This window comes from Ascaphus truei, chromosome 15, assembly GCF_040206685.1.
Source record: "Ascaphus truei isolate aAscTru1 chromosome 15, aAscTru1.hap1, whole genome shotgun sequence".
In the NCBI taxonomy this organism is placed as follows: domain Eukaryota; kingdom Metazoa; phylum Chordata; class Amphibia; order Anura; family Ascaphidae; genus Ascaphus; species Ascaphus truei.
In genome coordinates, this window is record NC_134497.1 from 54,238,922 (window position 1) to 54,252,319 (window position 13,398).

Genomic DNA, 13,398 nt, shown 5'->3' on the forward strand with positions numbered 1-13,398 from the left:
CACTCACTGGTTCTGGCTCCGCTTTCCTGGGATGGTTGGTTGAGGGTTCCTCACTGTTGGCACCGGACAACCACTTCTTAGGGATTCACGACTTCTGCTTTGGGCCCTCTGGATATTCGGTTAACCGCGGGACGAATTCTCCATTTTCTCTAGGCTGCAGGGCAACTCGGCCCCCCTTTTCCTCCACAAAATCTGTGGACGTGTCTGTTCCTTCCACGGTACGTGAAGAACCGCTTTTCTTTTTCCGCCTTTTTGATTTGGATGACACCGTCCCTTCAGGGATACTGGGGTCTCCATCTTCATTTGAAATTTTAGCAGCGTCACTGGATCCACCCAGCTTTTCTTGCAACTGTAATAGCTGCTGGAGATATTCGGGGATCCACTGCTCCCGCCCCTTCTCCTGCTGATCATATTCGTGATCAAAGGGAGCGGTCTTTTTTTTCGTGCTGAGTTCAGGCACCCCCACGTTTCTTGGGGTATTTTGTGGTTGTGACTCGGTTTGGGTTCCCTGTAAGATATGTCTTCCTCTTTATTGGACTGGAAGGGCCACTCTTCCGTGGGGTAGGGTTCATTACAGGAACGCTGCATCTTGTCCTCCATTTTTAGGCTATCAGGTGTAATTTTCTTCCTGACCTCAGGAGGTGCTATTGCAGCTGTTGCCACTGTATTTGCTAGAACCCCCAATTATGGTAATCCTACAGGTGGGCCTATTTTGCTTGTAGAGGTCGTAGCTCTCACAGGCACCTCTGTAGACTTTTTCTTTCTTGAGTAAGTTTTACAATATCAGCAGTACTGTGCATGCATTTTCTCTTATCAGGTATACAAGATGTGCAGTTGCTAGGTAAAAACGTCTATTTGCTTTACACCATTTACTTGATAGGTGTAATCTCTCATTAGGTATGCTGAATGTGTAGTTGCTAGGTAAAAACTTCTGTTTGCTTTACACCATTTACTTGCTAGGTCCAATCTCTCTGCTTCAGCCAAATAATGTGATTTTCTGTTTGACTTCAGTCTTCACACTTTGAGATACCTTTTACACAGTTCAGCAATTCCTTTTTTTCTAGTAGGCAATTTTACCCTCAGCACTTGTTTACTGAAAATTCCCCTGCTTCAGCACAGTCTTGCATCAATTTTCAAATTTTTCTGCATATACTCCATTCACAACTGGTAGTCCTATGTGCTGTGGCAGCCTTTTCTTGCAGAATCAGTACCGCTCATGGGTCACCATCTGTATTCACTGCTTCAGCTAAACATTTGAAAATAACAAACGACTATCCCTTTCAAGGGCTAACTCACTTCTTGAACCCTGACTATGGCTGGAAGGCAAACCCCCTATTTCAATGACCATATTACACTTTATTGTGATAGGCAAATAAGGTTTTACCTGCTTCAGCAGTCTCTCTCTCTCTCCTCTTGGGATTGGGGAAAAGAGTCCATCTGTGGTTTTGTAAGTTTCAGTGCAGTGGTGTGTATCACTTTAACTCTGATCTCTGCTGCATGAGATTTTTTTTTAAAGTTGCTCAGACTGTTTGTAGGCAAAAAGCATAAAAAAAATTTACAGAACAAATCTCTGGTCCTTTCTAACTTTAAATACCACCTCTCGTCCCACTTCGGACACCATATGTAGGCGGACGCTCACAGAGGTATGCAAGGGAGACTGATTATAGTGAAATTAAATTAGCCTTTTATTGCGCCTGTTTCCTTAACATCTGGATTATAAAATATATATATATATATATAACACTCTGGATTATAGGTACATTACCTGAACAGGGATAACTCCCCTGTTACACTGCTGTTATCCTTCTGATCCAGGATATTTGATAGTCGGTCCAGGTCTAAAGATCTTTTTTTATTTTTTCAAATAGAGGTGGGTAGTTATATTGGTATAATAAATTGTATGTGTTTGTTATGTATATTCCTAAATATTTGATGTGTGTTTGGGACCATTTATATTTAAAGTTTGCTTGTAAGAGCTTGACCTCTTGGGCAGGGAGCGTTACATTTAGTGCTTCAGACTTGTCATTGTTTATTTTGTATCCTGAGACCTGGCCAAAGTAGTCTAGTTGAGATTGTAAATTTGGAAGAGATATCAGTGGGTTAGCTAGTGATAGTATTATAATCTCTGCAAATAGTGAGATCTTGCAGTTTGTATCTCCTATCTGGATACCCTGGATATTTATATCGTCTCTGATTATTGCCGCCAGGGGTTCGATCGATAATGCGAAGAGGAGAGAGGACAGTGGGCATCCTTGCCTAGTAACATTTTTAATTTTGATGGGATCCGAGTCTCCTCCTGGGAGTTTAACATAGGCAGTGGGCGTCCTGTAGAGGGCTCTAACGCCCTCTAGGAATGGGCCTGAGAAGCCAAATTTTAACATTGCCTGATCTAAAAATGCCCACTTTATTCTATCAAACGCCTTTTCAGCGTCTAAACTTAATCGAATCACTTTTGATCCGGTCCGGTGCACATGGTCCACGATATCTATGACCTTACGAGTGTTGTCCGAGGCTTGTCTGCCTGAGACAAAGCCCACTTGGTCCAAATGTATAAGCTTTGGGAGGATTGGAGTAAGTCTATTCGCTAAAATTTTGCTGAAGATTTTCATATCTGAGTTTAACAGAGATATGGGTCTATAACTCCCACATTGAAGAGGATCTCTGCCCTCATTATGAATAATCGCTAGGTTGGCCATTGAGAGTGAGGTTGGGATTTCCCCACCTTCCAGAAAGGTGTTAAACATTTCAAGGATAAACGGGGACAGCACCGCTTTGAACTTTTTGTAGTACAGGTTGGAAAAGCCGTCTGGGCCTGGTGTTTTAATAGTTTTGAGTTGGCTTATTACTTATGCAAGTTCTTCCTGAGAGATTTTTTTTATTTAATGTCTGCGTATCTGCCTCTGATAGCTTTGGAAGGTTGCATTGTTTAAGATATTTTGATATTGCCTTAGACCCTGTACGTGCACCTCGGTTAGAATCTAGATTGTATAGTTTGGTATAGAAATTTGTGAACTATTTTGCTATTTCTTTCTCTTTCTATGTTGTCGCTCCTGTTTTTTTACGGATTGCTGGGATTTGAGATTTAACTCTCAGACCTCTTAATTTATTAGCTAGGAGTCTGTCAGCCTTATTGCCCTTATCGTTGAACCGTTGGTTTGTCCACCTTAGCGCTCTCTCTACCTCTTCTAGTTGTATTTTTTTTTAGCTCCATTCGAGCTCTTTCTAATAATTTATATTGTTTTTTTGAGGGGTTCTGTTTGTGTTTTTGTTCGATATTGGCCAAATTGTCCTCTGCCACTTTATATTGTTTAATTTTTTTTTTTAATATGCTGTGATAGCAATATGGTCCCCTCTAATTGAGGCCTTGTGTGCCTCCCAGAGCGTTGTCGGGGGAGAACACTGAGCCTTTGTTTAGTCAAAAATATTCTTTGAGTTTTTGTTTAATTACGCTCTCTGTTTCTTGTGAATTTAACAGAGAGTCGTTTAATTTCCAGGGATATTTACTGTTTTTGCTAAAGGGCAGGGAGAGCGCTAATTCGATAGGGGCATGGTCCGACCAGGATATAGATCCTATGTTAGACTGGGCGGATGCATGGAGAATATTTTTGGTACCCAAGAAATAGTTAATCCTCGAATAGGACTGATGAGGGGCCGAGAAAAATGTATAGTCCCGCTGACCTGGGTGCTGGGCTCTCCATATGTCTAACAGGGAGAAGCTTTGCATTATTTCTTTAAACTCCTTCGCTTTTTTGAGAGTAGTTCTGGAGTGTCCAGACTCCGAGGGGTCTGATTTATCCACTTCCGGGATACTTGACATATTAAAATCTCCTGCTACAATCAGTGAGGAGAGGGATAGCGTGTCCAAAGACTCCAGGACCTCTGTCAAAAATTCAGTTTGGTGGTCATTCGGAGCATACATGTTACATAGGGTTACAGGAGATCCCTCGAGGGAACCCTGAATCACAAGGAACCTGCCTCCCGGGTCTTTGACTATTTTTTCCATTATAAAGGGAGTATTATGTTTGAATAGGATAGCTACTCCTCTTATTTTCACGGAGTAGGAAGCATAATATGCTTGGGGATATAGATGTTTGAATGAGTTTGGGGGGGTATTTGAATTAAAGTGTGTTTCTTGGAGGAAAATTATATCCCCCTTGGTTTTTTTCAGCTCCTGAAGGGCTAGTTTCCTTTTCCTGTGTGAGTTGAGCCCATTGACACTCATACATATTAATTTTATTGAATCTAGGGAAGCCATGTATGTCTATGTTTGTGAGCACGTATGGGCTTATCCACTTTCCCAGGGTGGAGGCTTGATTGTCGTAGCTCTCTTTTTATGCTGGGGTTTCCATTCCTTGTTTTTAGAGTCCCGCTAGTGGTAGATATGGATGCCTGGGGGGGAGGGGAGGGGTTGAGTGGAAGCTGGGAGCAAGTGGGGGAGGGGAGAGATGGGAAGCAGAATGAAAATGGGTTCCTTACAAACCCAGTTTTGGTATCCTCCGTCACACTAGTGAGGAGGTGTTTGGGCCTATTGCCCATGTGAGAGCTTCCTAGGTGGTCTGCACAGGTGTGGGTCAAGGGAGACATCCCTGACCCCCTGCAGATTTATAAAGTGAATAAAACAATTTATGCTTTCTTGGAGAGAGTATATTTAACTCTTGAATCCTAAACCGTTAAGGGATTTGGCAGGACATTGGGGCATAGGGGGAGGGGTGGAGGCAGGCCAAAACCGCGGGGGGGGAAGGGGTCGGATGGGGAGGGGTGTAAGAAAGCCAGGGGGTGGGGAAGTTGGGGCAGGGGAGTGCGGGGGGGGGGTGGAGACATCGGGGAGGGGGGGTCATGGTTTTTTTATGAAATTCCTAGGGCATTCACAGTATACCTTGCAAATAGTAATATCATTTTGTTTTTATTAATACTTTTATGTACGTTAGTTTTCTGTGGACACGTGGAGGGAGTAGGGAGGGGGGGAGGGGGGGAGGCGGGAGGGGGGGAACAGATACACTTAATACTTTAGCTATGTCAACAGAGAAGGTTATATACAAGTAAGCAGTTTACTTCCATTTTATATTCATTCCCGCAGCTTCTGTGTACATCATCCCCTCCACTCAACTATCCCCTCCGATGGGATCTTAATAAAACCTACTATTCTCATTGGGTAGGGAGGAGGAAAGAGGAGGTAGGGGGGGTGGGAAATGGATGGAGGGGGGGTGGGAAAGGGATGGAGGGGGGAGGTGGGAAAGGGATGGAGGGGGGAGGGGGGTGGGAAAGGGATTGGGGGAGGGGGAGGAGAAACCCGTTTTCCTTTATCTCAGTCTTCAGCAGATACATTTATTACTTTAGCTATGTCAGCAGAGGCGGTTATATACAAGTAAACAGTTTACTTCCATTTTATACACATTCCCGCAGCTTCTGTGTACATCATCCCCTCCCCTCAACTATCTCCTCCGGGGGGATCTTAATAAAAACTCCTCGTTGGTGGGAGGAAGGGGGGGAAGGAAGGGGGAGGGGGGGGATGGAAGGATGATAGGGGGGGAAGTAAGGGGGAGAGGGGGGGAAGGAAGGGGGAGGGGGAAGGAAGGGGGGCAGGGGGGGAATGAAGGGGGAGGGGGAAGGAAGGGGGAGGGGGGGAAGGAAAAGCGGAGGGGGGAAGGAAGGTGGGAGGGGGGAAGGAAGGGGGGAGGGGGGAAGGAAGGGGGAGGAGGGGGGAAGGGAATGGGGGAAGGAAGGGGGGAAGGAAGGGGGGATGGGGGGAAGGAAAGGAGGGGGAAGGAAGAGGGGGAGGGGGCGAAGGTAAGGGGGTGGAAGAAAGGGGGGCAGGAAGGGGGAAGGGGGGAGGAAGGGGGGGAAAGAAGGGGAGGAGGGGGGAAGGAAGGGGGGGAAGGAAGGGGGAGGGGGGAAGGAAGGGTATAAAGGAAGAGGGGGAAGGAAGGGGGGAAGGAAGGGGGGAGGAGGGAAGGAAGGGGGGAGGGGGGGAAAGGAAGGGGGGAGGGGGGGAAGGTAGGGGTAGAGGGGGGAGGAGGGGAGGGGGGAGGGAGGGGGGGGAGGGGGGGAAAGGAAGGGGGAGGGGGAGGTGGGAAGGAAGGGGGGGAGGAGGGTAGGGGGTGGAAAGGAAGGGGGGAGGGGGAGAAGGAAGGGGGGAGGAAGGTACTGAGCAGATAATTAAAAACCTTAGAAACATCAACAGTGAAAACTATGTACAAACAGGAGGTTCAATTCAATATTCCCATAACCTATATTTACACCTCCCAGAGGGATCCCCTTGGAATCCTCAGTCTCCGCTGGGAGATTTTTATGGTCCAGAGACGGTCCATGATCTCGGCACGGGGGAAAGGTAATGAGCGAGAACGAGGGGGAGGGGGACTAGCTTCGGGCACAACCCCCAGGGAAAAAAAACAAAGGCCATTGAAGGTATTTTCTGGCCAGGTATGACTAGAAACAGACCTGACAGTTGAGATTCAGGATAGGTGTCCTCACCTCAGGAACCGGAATATCTCCCCCTCCTTGCAGATTTGGGGGTACTCCTTCTCGGGGCACCCCGAATGTCTAGAGATTCGTTAGGAGAGCTCTTCCGACCCCCTCCTCCTCGGGAGCATAGAGCGTAGACAGATCCTCCACGAAGACAACCCCCCCCACAGGGGGCGCCGACCGGTAGGTGCCAGCTCGACACTCTCCGGAAGACACTCCCTAATATCGAGGATAGAAGCTGATCCCCAGAGGACAAGGTAGGGACAGGGTATTAGCGGAGGGGGCAGGAGTGGAGGGGTCAGGAATGGGGGTGGGGGGACAGGAGCAGGGGAGGGACAGCAAGGGATATGCGGCGATCGTGACTTGAACCAGACAATGGGGGGTGGGGGAAGGGCCACCAAGGGGGGGGGGTGACCGTCTGTCCAGAGCAGCATCCATGTGACCGGTAGTAGAGGGGCAAGGCGGGATGGACACCAGGGGAGCCCACGGTAGGAGAGGGCAGGCCAGGAGCAAGCCAAGCAAAACCAACCCTTCCCCTCCAGCCAGATGGGGACCGGATAGAGAGGTGTTAAGGGTGCTCTCATGTGGCTCTCAATTCCGGGCGGCCCATGGCTATGGTGGTGGCGTCTGATTCTTTATCAGGACTCCAGGGGCTGGAGGTAATAGATGAGGCAAAGCAGCTCCCTCAGCCTTTGCTCTTAAGCAGAAATGCTTTTAAGTAGAAATATTTAAAGTAGTATGGAGGTTTAAAAAAGGAAGATGGGATCATTGATCTGCTTCTCATCTCATCTCTTGTCTTGTCTTTTCTCAGGTAAAAACATCTCAAATTGTCTGTCTGTCCTGCAATCATCATACCCTGCTGTCTATTTAGTTCAATTTAGGTAAAAACATCTCAAATTGTCTGTCTGTCCTGCAATCATCCTACCCTGCTGTCTATTTAGTTCAATTTAGGTAAAAACATCTCAAATTGTCTGTCTGTCCTGCAATCATCCTACCCTGCTGGCTATTTAGTTCTATTTAGGTAAAAACATCTCAAATTGTCTGTCTGTAAATCATCCCCCTACTGTCTTAATTTAATTCATCTTTCACACTTGTGCAAGACAACAACCACCTTTGAAAAACCATTTGCTTAAACTACCCTCACATGTGCTAATTAAGTTTGTTGTACCAACCAGGTGACTTTCTAAATGTATATAAGTAAACTCACAACAGCCATTGCTGCCTGCAGCCTTTGCTCTTTAGCAGAAATGCTTTTAAGTAGAAATCTTTAAAGTAGTATGGAAGTTTAAAAAAGGAAGTTCAAAAAGAAGTGGAAAAAGTGGACACAATCTACTGCTTCTGATTCCTGCATTTGATCTACGCTGGAAAGGAGGATATCATCCCAGACTGCACATCTCAACACATTACTATTGCTGTGATGCCGCCTTTACTTTTTATATTTGCTGTAACCTCACTTATTTTCAAATTATGCACTTCCTTCCACCAGCCTCATCATGTCTCTAACTCTATTCATATTTCGCCATCTCTCCTTACTTCACCACTACTCAGTTCACATGAACTCCTCTCTTACCTGCACCCTCTGTCACCACACAGCTATACCTCCTGCACTAAAACACACCCCTACAAATCATCCTCACACATTCTCTTTCTGTCCATGCTTCTCCTCCTTGCTTCTGGGGATATCTCTCCCAATCCTGGTCCCTGCCTTATTTCTACTTGCTCTCGTCCTCGTCTTCCACATGCAACCTCTACTCCTTCTGGTGTTAACCCCTCCAACCTCATACATATCCCCTGCCACCCTCCCTCCTCTCTCCCTTTCTCCTGTGCCCTTTGGAATGCCTTCTCCCTTTCTAACAAGTTCCTCTCTGTGCATGACTTCTTTCTCTCTCACTCCCTGCTCCTATTTGCCATAACTGAGACCTGGCTCACTCAGACTGACTCTGCTCTGGAAGCTGCCCTCTCCTATGGTGGCCTTTCCTTCTCCCACACTCTGCGCCCTGGTGGCAGGGGTGGAGGCGTGAGGCTCCTGCTCTCCTCTCTCTGCCACTACCGAACAGTTTCTATTCCCCCCTCTCTTGCTTTTCCCTCCTTTGAAGTTCACACAGTCCAGATCTTCTCTCCTCTCGAGGTCCATGTGGCGGTCATCTATCACCCACCTTCCTCTACTCATCCCCCTTCTGCCTTTCTCTCTCACTTTGAATCCTGGCTCTCTTTCTTCCTCTCCTCAGAGACTCCCCTGTTCTTCTCCTTGGGGACTTCAATTGCCACATTGATGACCCCTCTCTCCCTTGGGCTTCCCGCTTTCTTTCTCTAACCTCTTCTTTTGGCCTTCAACAGTGGACCGCAGCAAGCACCCACAAGGATGGACACTACTTAGACCTGGTTTTCACTAAAAACTTCTCTCTCTCCAACTTCACCATCTCCCCTTTTCCTCTCTCTGACCATCACCTCATCTCATTTTCTCTCTCTCACTTCTCTCCATCTCCATCTCCATCTTGCCCTCATTTTTGCAGAAACCTGCGCTCTATTAACCTACCAGCTCTTGATTCCACTTTACGCTTCTCCCTCTCCTCTCTCAGTTCTGCTTCAGACCCTGACAACCTGGTCAGGAACTACAACTCTGCCTTATCTTCCTCTCTTGATCTTCATGCCCCGCTTTCTCTCTGCCATCCTCGCCCTTCTAACCCCAGACCCTGGCTAAACTCCCACACACGCATGCTGCGTTCCTCCACTCGTTCCTCTGAATGCCTCTGGAGGAAATCTCATACACTCACAGACTTCATTCACTACAAATTTATGCTATCCTGTTTCAACTCTGCCCTCTCTCAAGCTAAACAAACCTACTTTTCATCACTAATCAACCCACACAAGTCTAACCCACGCCATCTCTTTTCTGTCTTTGACTCTCTACTCAGACCACCCTCAGCTGCCTCCTCTTCTTCCCCCATCTCACCTCAGGACTTTGCTGACTTTTTTAAGGAAATGTGGGGTCCATACGGCAGAACATCCCATCTGTTGCCTCCTCCCATCCCACAATGCTTCCCAACTCTCCTCCTGCCTTTCTTGACATTTTTTCTGCTATCTCGGAGGAGGATGTGTCACTGCTGATCTCCTCTTCTCCCTCTACCACTTGCCCTCTTGATCCCATTCCCTCCCATCTCCTAAAACCTCTTGCTCCTTCTATAATCCCTATGCTCACACAGATCTTTAACTCTTCCCTCTACTCTGGTACCTTTCCATCATCCTTCAAGCATGCAACAGTCATTCGATTACTCAAAAACAGCAAGCTTGACCCTACCTGTCCTTCTAACTATCGACCTGTCTCCCTCCTGCCTTTTGCCTCCAAACTCCTTGAACGTCTTGTATTCTCTCGATTGCTACATTTTCTCAACACCTATTCTGTCCTAGACCCTCTACAATCTGGCTTCCGCACTGCTCACTCTACTGAAACAGCCCTCACTAAAATAACTGACGACCTCCACGCTGCCAAAGACAGAGGTCATTACACTCTGCTCATATTACTCGACCTCTCTGCAGCATTCGACACCGTGGACCACCCTCTTTTCCTTCACATTATCCATACACTAGGTATTCAGAACAAAGCTTTATCCTGGATCTCCTCTTACCTCTCCCATCGTACCTTCAGTTTCTCTTTTGCTAACACCTCCTCCTCCTCTATTGATCTCTCTGTGGGGGTACCCCAGGGCTCTGTCCTGGGACCCCTTCTCTTTTCTCTCTACACAATCTCTCAAGGTGACCTAATCACATCTTTTGGGTTTAAATATCACCTCTATGCTGATGACACACAAATTTACCTTTCAACCCCTGACCTTACACCTGCTATACAGACCAAAGTTTCTGAATGCCTTTCTGGAATATGATCCTGGATGGCCATCCGCCGACTGAAACTTAACATGGCAAAAACAGAGCTCCTTATACTTCCTCCCAAACCTGGCCCTACTACCTCCTTCCACATTGCTATTGGAAATACGATCATTCACCCAGTAGCCCATGCACGCTGCCTAGGGGTTACACTTGATTCCTCACTCTCATTCTCCTCTCATATGCAAAACGTTTCTAAAACTTGTCGCTTTTTCCTCTGCAATATCACAAAGATACGCCCTTTCCTCTGTTACTCAACTGCTAAAACTCTGACTCAGGCCCTCATTCTCTCACGTCTCGATTACTGCAACCTCCTGCTGTTCGGCCTTCCTACCTCTCACCTGTCTCCCCTACAATCTATCCTAAATGCTGCTGCCAGAATCACTCTACTCTTTCCTACATCTGTCTCCGCATCTTCCCTCCTGAAATCCCTCTCCTGGCTTCCGATTAAATCATGTATATCACACTCAATTCTCCTGCTCACTTTTAAAGCTTTACATTCTTCTGCCCCTCCTTACATCTCAGCCCTAATTTCTCGCTATGCACCATCCCGACCCTTGCGTTCTTCTCAAGGATGTCTTCTTTCTACCCCCTTTGTATCTAAAGCTCTCTCCTGCCTTAAACCTTTCTCACTTTCTGCCCCACACCTCTGGAATGCCCTTCCCCTCAATAGCCCCCTCGCTATCCACCTTTAAGACTCACCTTAAGACACATCTGCTTAAAGAAGCATTTGAGTAGCACTGGATAATCATGGACACATGACACATAAAGCTTGGCCCCCTGCAGACGCACTTACTAGTATTCCCTCCTACTGTCTCTGTACGTTCTCCCTACCTACCAATTAGATTGTTAGCTCCTCGGAGCAGGGACTCCTTCCTTAATGTTACTTTTACAGTATGTCTGAAGCACTTATTCCCATGATCTGTTATTTATATTATTTGTTATTTATATGATATGTATTACTACTGTGAAGCGCTAAGTACATTTATGGCGCTATATAAATAAAGACTTACAATACAATACAATACAATACAAGCTCCGGGGGCGGTGGTGTTCTTATTCTGGTTCCTGGCTGTTAAGACTCCGTGGTTCTGGGGACTCTCTGAGAGGCGATCCTCTCAGAAGCTCTATGCGGGAGCGCAGGGTGGTGGGAACTCGGCTCCTCCTCCTCTTCTCCCTGGATTTCCAGCCCCGGCAAATCAAGTCATTTTAGAAAGGCAGGGGCGTCTTCTGGTCTTGAGATTGACCTAATCTTGCCGTTCTGCTGTACGATTAATTTGAACGGGAATCCCCACCTGTATCGGATTTTTTTGATGTTTAATATTTTTATTAGGGGCTTCATGTCGCGTCTTCGTTGTATGGTGGCTCTGGAGAGATCGTTATACACTTGAAGGGCTTTGTTGTGGAACTTGATTTCCCCTCTCTCTCTGCACACTGACATCAGTTATTCTGTTATGGAGTAAGAGTGCATCCGTATGATGACATCTCTTCTCCTTCTAGGATCCTCCGAGCGGGGACCTAGTGCTCTATGAGCGCGATCTATCTCTAAGTCCCTGGTGGCAAGCTCTGGGATCAGGGACAGGAACAGTTCTTCCAGGTAAGATTTGAGATTCTCCATTTTTATTTCTTCAGGGATGTTGCGGATCCGGATGTTTTGGCGGCGATCTCTGTTTTCGTGATCCTCAATGGATTCCTACAGGGAATTGATTTCATATCCCAGGCGACATATCTCGTCCTCCACAGCGGTTTGGGAGTAAATCACCTCCTCCAGACTGGTTTCAACCTTGTCTGTGCGCCCTGCCAATTCCTTTATTTCAGCTTTAACCCTATTTATAGCCATTTGTAGGTCTTCTTGAAAGTTGTGCCTCATTTTTGTTGAAAATTGTTCAAATAGTTGTTCCAAATAGTCTCTTCTGTCTCCCGCAGCCCCGCATGGGTTCATATCAGTCCCCTGAGAATTTTCTTCTGCGCCATCTTGGGAGTTCAGGGTTTACAGTTCCTCGGCCCGTCGGTTTCTGTATGCTCGCACAGAACTTAGCAATGTCCTGATTCACTGCTCTTTTGAGTTTATTTGCCATCTCTAGGCGTTTACCCAGTCGGATCCCCGAAAAGGTATTTGTTTTTATTGTTTTTTTTTCTTGTTCTAGTTGCTTTTAGGCAGGGAGTCTCGGGAGCTCTTTCCTCAAGCAACCATGCCGGCTGGCGTCACCGGAAGTCCAGCTGCAGTGAAGTTTTTATTAACACTTTACCACTGAAAAAGGACAATGAAGTTAGCAGGATTGGAACTTGCACGGGGAAACACCTAATTAATTTCAAATCTATCACCTTAACCATTCGGCCATGACTACATAGCTGATACCACCAAATTCTGTCAAACAGGTGGCTCTTGAGCGGATATGGGTAACACTCACGTTTGAATGATTACAAATATGAACTATCAATATGTGGACTATGGCAAAAGTATCAACAAAATAAACATGTCAAGGAAAGAGGTATTCAATATTGTTAATTGACAAAACAAAGCAATACCAGGAGTGGGGTTTGAACCATCGCAGACATATGTCCATTGGATCTTAAGTCCAACGCCTTAACCACTCGGCCATCCTGGTGGTGACAAAGATATGTTGTCATCTGGATAAAATGGACTTCAGCAATGTACAGTATGTCCGTAAAAGTCATATATGAAGAATGAGAACAACATAGCTAAGTGACTGTGCTTTCTGCAGTCTTTTCACCTGTTCCTGGAAATGCTAGAGTTTTTTTGCAGCAAGATTATGCTGAACAGGGTTACATATTTAGCTTTCTTCTACTCAGTCTGGGGAAGTGCATTATACATTTATTACAATTTGCGCCTCCTAACCCATCTTTTTATCTTCTTCATTATTATAGATAGTTTTCCTTCATGGAGCATTTCACGGTGAGTTATCTTATAAAGTTGGGATATTTTTCAAGGCCATGGTTGACTTCCAATGAATAATGTATGACATTGAATGTGAAAGTCTAGGCAATAATATACATATTGTTAGTCTTTTTAGATCGATTGAATGTTATAAC

The 13,398-nt window shown here is 46.2% G+C and overlaps 1 non-coding gene across 1 annotated transcript; it reads right to left on the reverse strand.

The window, feature by feature from the left end:
- Window positions 1-12,870: 12,870 nt before the first annotated feature.
- Window positions 12,871-12,953, reverse strand: TRNAL-UAA (transfer RNA leucine (anticodon UAA)). The gene has a single exon. It is a non-coding gene; the product is annotated as a tRNA-Leu (tRNA).
- Between the last annotated feature and the right edge of the window lie 445 nt (window positions 12,954-13,398).